Below are 6,000 nucleotides of genomic sequence, written 5' to 3'. Positions count from 1 at the left end.
CCTCTCCCGTTGTGGAGCACAGGCTCCGGACGCGCAGGCTCAGCGGCCATGGCTCACGGGCCCAGCCGCTCCGCGGCATGTGGGATCCTCCCATACCGGGGCGCGAACCCGGTTCCCCTGCATCGGCAGGCGGACGCGCAACCACTGCGCCACCAGGGAAGCCCGAGCCTAAATTTTAAATCTTTCTTTTGTTGCTTTCAGTTATCTGTAACTCGTTTTAAAATTTCTGGTCATTTATTTCTAGTCTATATTTTATCTGTTTTTAAAACTCTGTTTTTTTCCCTGTTTTGTTTTAATTTTCATCTTACTGTTTGCCGTGTTCTGTAACAACTCAACAGAATACCGGCCTGGAGGTATGCACGGGATCGAGAACTCACATTACTAATTTTCTCACTCCCGTTTACTCCTAGCTGTCCCTATATATGTCTTTTCCATTTTTCTCCATAGATTTCCTAGCCTCGTTGAAGATGACTTTGCAAAGAATCTTGCCCTAGGAGACTTGCGAGACTTATGGGTAGAATCTCCTAAGAGCCAGAATCCTACTGTTCAGATAACATGTTTTACTTGTTGAGTATTAGTTATTTAGAGCTCACGTTATCCAGGCATTTTCAGAAAAGTCAAGCATTTTAAAATCTATGCTCTCCAACATTTACATCATTGGCTTGTGAGTAAATCATCTGAGTGGTTTGCCCTGAGTAGGTTGGGACCGGAGCTGGCAGTGCTTCTGGCCTGACTTGGTAAAGAGCCAGGTAGGGCTGAGTAAAGAGAATAAGGGTGGGATTCTCCAACAAACTGCCATCTCTTTGCTCCTGCCTGCGCAGTGTCTCTGCTCTTTCTGGGGAGGGTCATAGGAGGAGCCTATCTGAGTGTGAGTGCTACCATTCTACCTTCTCTTCCTCATCATGAGAACAAAGAGAAGCTGTCTAGAACATACACAATTATGAACAGGGTTCCTAAGTAGGGGCTGATGTGCCCCTTCTAGGTGCTTCTTTCAAACCACCAGGCCCTGTGCCAGACAACAGAGGCTTGCCAGAGGGGCTTCAGACATGGCTCCCCTCACTTTCTGACGTGGCTGGGCTTCCCAACTCTCACCACCTCCCAGTCTCAGGAGATCGGTAGTGTACAGGAGGATAGTTGATGGTGGAGAAGTCTAATTCTCTACTACACTCTCTGACAAAGAAAGAGTGGAGGATCCCCCATCTTCTGCATATTATGACCATTCTGTTGTCAGTTAAGCCAGTGGATGAGTGGGCTATCCCACCTGAGGGCTAGTACTTTTCCTCAGAAATTGACAACTGAGACACATCAGAAACGGGATTCTCTTTCGCAGTAGCCAGTAGATATCATGTGCCTGTTAGAGAGAGGTCTTAGTATTAGGTGCCAAGGAAGTGACATGGTGTGGGTTTTAGTCCCTGCCTTTGGGGACTTTATGATGACATTGGTGACACAAGAAATATGCATCAAATAGTTATGTGGCTTACAAAGTCCTTACATCTTCAGGTGTTTCTCTCCTTCATTCCTCCTTTGTCTCACTAAAGACCTACTCAACCTCAGGTCAAATTTTGAGGTTACTTTTTTGAGGAAATTAGCCCTTCCTGGGTTAGGTCACCCTCTTACTGGCTATGACCAAATCCTTTTCTAAACTTTACCTTTGCACTTTGTGATTTCTTGTGTTTTTGCCTGTTTTTCTCATTAGTAAGCTACATTTTTGACAGTAAGCTCTTTAAAAGCAGAGACTACCACACTGTTTTATCACCAGCATACAGCATAGAGAGATGCTCAACAAATATTTTTGAATGAATGAATCAATCAATCAATGAACTATAAGAGGTAGGGTATATCACATGCAAAAAGCATAGGAGAGACAGCATCTTCTGAACAAATTTTAAAGGGGATGGAGAAAGTAATTCCTTGAGATACTGTGGTAAAATTGTGGAGCAAGTGCAGTGTGAGTGACCTGGTAATTTTTGTGATCCTACGCACTTGTCTGCAGGCACAGTCACTTATCAAAATCTGGTGTCAGGTTAAGTTATGGAGTCCCTCAATCAGAAGGAAGTTGATGAGGGTTGATTAGCATTCCTCTGGAAAGTGTGGCATTGATATTCTAACTGAGGTCAATACTTCTAGATCTGTATGTGTGTGTGTGTGACAATGACAGCTGGGCCAGATGACCTCTTTCAGCCAGCCTCCATCACCAGCACTTCCTGAAAGCCATTGCACGTATCAGTTTGTGCAGGGACAGAAAGCACCTAATTACCACAACCCTCTAGCTTGTTCTGGTGGGAGAGCTTGGGCATACATAGAAAAAATACGTACACAATTACCTCTGAGTAGAAGTGACACTCAGAGAAACATTCACAAACAAGCACAGTGTAGAAGGAACACAGACATGAAAACAACCAGTGGGGAGCTGGCTCAAGCTGTATAAATAGATCATATGCAAGGGTGGGAAAGAAACGCCTACAGATGTAAGGACCTTGTAAGCCAACGTAACTATTTGATGCATATTTCTTGTATCACCAACTTCGTCCTAAGGTCCCCAAAGGCAGGGACTAAAACACACATCAGGTAGCTTTCTTGGCATCTCATACTAAGACCTGTCAATAATAGGCACTTAATACCTATTGGCTGCTGCTGAAGAGAATCCCATTTTGAAATACAGTAGAGCCCATGGAAGAGTATATGGTGAGGGTGTCTGGAGGGGTTCCTGCTGGAGGGCACTCGAGCACAGTTCTAAATGGGAAAAGGACCTGGTTTGCTGAAGAAGACTGGGGAGGGTGGTTCTGTGGGGTAATGGCAAGTATACTGTGCAAAGTGCAAAGGGTAGTGGATGCATGTACGGGATTGGTAGGTAAGGGAATTCCTGCCACCAGGCCAGGGAAGGCGGTGAATAAGAGGACAGCTGCTGGTAGACAAGAAGGGAGAAGAAGGATAAATATCATGAATGACCACCCCCACTGGAAGGGCTGCCCATATCAAGTGTCACAGAATATATTCCATGGAATCTGTGGCTGTGAGGTGTGGTTGGGAATTTGTGAGCTTGTGTGTTAGGACTAAGAGGGGAAGTTGGAAGAGTGGTTACTTTGTAGGGTTCAGTATGATTCCTCTAAGTTAATAAATTCATATCGAGGGTCTAGTGGGGGCTGATACTATGCAAAAAGCTGGTAGATACAGTGACAACAGACATAGTCCCACCCCACCTAAACTTTGGGCTCTGCAAGAGTGGGAGGGCATCCAGTAAGAGGTTCAAACTCCACGAAGGGGACTTTTAGGAAAAGAAGCAATCAGAAGCTTCTTGAGTCGTCTGAGAAGGGCAGTCATCTGCTCATATGATGCTTGAGGAAGATGATTGAACATCAGAGTCCAGATTGGACTGTGGTGGGGGAAGGCCTCAAGCTGGGAGCTTGGCCCAGTGTTGCCACAGTGTTCAGGAAAGAGGAGCAGCATCTGGCCTTGAGTGAGGATAGAGACAAGAAATGACTACAGCAATGTTTCCAACTCTGCTTTGATGTGGTGATGCTGAGAGATGAGAACAGAGAAGGGAGAAAGGCAAACATACAGCTTCTATCCTTCCAACATGAATCTGCTGAGTGGGCCTTCTAGGAGCTGCTTCGTGGAAGGGGCACAGGCCAGGAGTGTGAAACGTGGCTCTACTTTTGGCTGTTGGACCTTGAGAAAAATAATTTTACATCAACTTTGGCTTATTTATCTTAAATGACCTATGATATATGACAGTACTTTGGTGGGGAAAGTATGTAATAGATGACATCAATTAATGATATGCTAAATTACATTATTGATGGCAATAAAGACAGATTGGTACACTGCTTTACACTTTACAAAGCATTTTTGCATGCATTATTTAATTTCAGCCTTACCAGAGCCACTGAGGTAAACACAATTATTTCATTCATATTTCATAACTGAGGAAATGGAGACTTGGAGTTTTGTCCTAAGGCCGTAAGGGTAGTAAAGGGCAGAGGCAAGATTCAAAACCCCCAGATCTTGGCCTTCTGTATTGTGTGGGAACTTAGAGGTCTCACCTATTTATTAAATATCAACTATCAATTCTTGCTGCGTGGAAGATAGCATTAGATGATGATGATGATGATGACGATTATCTCAGGATGTCGATTCACCCAGCCATTTATTCATCATATGTTTTCACTGAAGCGCATGTGAAGCGTACTGTGAAATGGTGTGTGTACAGGTCCGTTTCATCTGGGGCTGGCACTTTATCATTCCATTCAGGAAACAAGCCTCTGACAATTGGTTCAAGGACCCCTCCTTGATCAAGGCTCCCCTGGCTTCAAGTCCTCATACTCTACTTTTTTCAGAACTCTGCTGCACTCTGCTTCTGCCATATGGTCTATGGTGTCTTCATTTTCATTTTCTGTTCATTTATTTACTGTTCACTACATGTTTTTAGTACTTCTTCCGTAGCAGGCTCTGTGATCGATACATAGTATTTTTGGCAGGAGAGTACCAAAGCTAACATTTGTTATTCAGTCACAGTGCTAGGTCTGGACATGATAGGCAATCAATAAATATTTGTTTGATTGACTGAGATTCCCAGATTGAGAATCCACATGGTTGGGGGATGCCAAAATGAATCTCCTAAAATTACGCCCAGTAAACGCGGAGAGTGAAGTCCAGAGCAGCTGCAGTGCTGTCTGGGGGCATTTTCCCGTGAACCCTGTAGTCCACAAGCCTACCCTTGACCCTCCTCTCATTCTGTAGTTTCAGAGCTGAAACAATTGCAGTCACAGTGTATAAACTCACCATATTCCGTACTGGGGAAAATGGGAGACTTTGGCTTTTTTAAGTTTTGTGAACTAGATCTTAATTCAGCAGGGAAGATGTTAAGAAGCAATAAAAAAAAAAAGAAATTTATTGTTGTTATTTTTACTTGCATCCTGTTTCTTCTGGCTGTGCCACTGCCTTGTGAAGGGGCCTTGGCACATATGAGGCTTTTGAGTGCCAGTTTTCCCATCTGTAAAATAATCCCCGTCCTTGATCCTCAGCTCACAGGGGTGCTTGGAAGCCCAGGAAGGTAATGTCTATGCTGTGCTTTCAGGATCCTGGACAAAAGGCATTGTAGAAATAAAGGCAATCACTCCTATTAGAGTGTACACTGTGGTTCAGAAGTGTGTTTCATGCCCTGTCCCCTTTCCTTGTGTCTCCTTGCCCTAAAGTCTTCCCTCTGCATGTCCCCACAAGCACAACTGTTCTGATGTACCCTCAGTCAGATTAATTGAACAAGATCCTTTGAAATCCCATCTAGTTTACCCAGCCTGCCTGTCTTTCAGGGCTTTCACAAGCTCTTCTCTTTATTGAGAAAGAGAAAAAGCTATCACTTGGAACGGCAAATCCTTGGTTCCCTTATCAGGCCAGCTTTTCTCCTGAAGGATCCCCTTTTGCCCCTCAGGCGAGCTCATCTGAAACTCCCTTCACACCATGATGGCTAGATGCAGGACTCTCCAGTGTAGTTGCCTTGGCAACAACTTCTGTTTGTTGCAAGTGCAGATTAGTGTTGGGTCATTGTTGTTTTCCCCTCTGCCTCATAGGACAAGAGAGGCAAATAAACTGTGGATTAGGTGAAACAAAGGAAGTAGTCCAGTGAGTGATAGAAATAGGGGGAGAGCAGACACAGAAAGCCTTGAGAAAGAACACGGCTGGGCCTTTGGAACCTACTGGGTAGTTAGACATTTAACAAAAACCATTAACTCCAGGAAGCAATTTATCTAGAGTGAGTTCAAGGCAGGTATGTAGAGCCCTTGACACGGACCAATACCTGTTAGGATCATAAAAAGAGGGGGCTTCATAGGCAGAGCTGAATATCTCCTCATGGTAGACGGTAGAGCCACACTTGGTATATTCTTCTCATCCTCAAGGAACTTAAACTTTGGGAATCCACTGACATTTACTGATGCCTGCTTGGAGGTAGGCCCTGTGGTGATTTTTTTTTTTAATAGCATTTTTTTTGTTTTTGCCTTACAT

Source organism: Physeter macrocephalus, chromosome 4 (genome assembly GCF_002837175.3).
Source record: "Physeter macrocephalus isolate SW-GA chromosome 4, ASM283717v5, whole genome shotgun sequence".
In the NCBI taxonomy this organism is placed as follows: domain Eukaryota; kingdom Metazoa; phylum Chordata; class Mammalia; order Artiodactyla; family Physeteridae; genus Physeter; species Physeter macrocephalus.
This window is presented reverse-complemented; position numbering follows the sequence as displayed.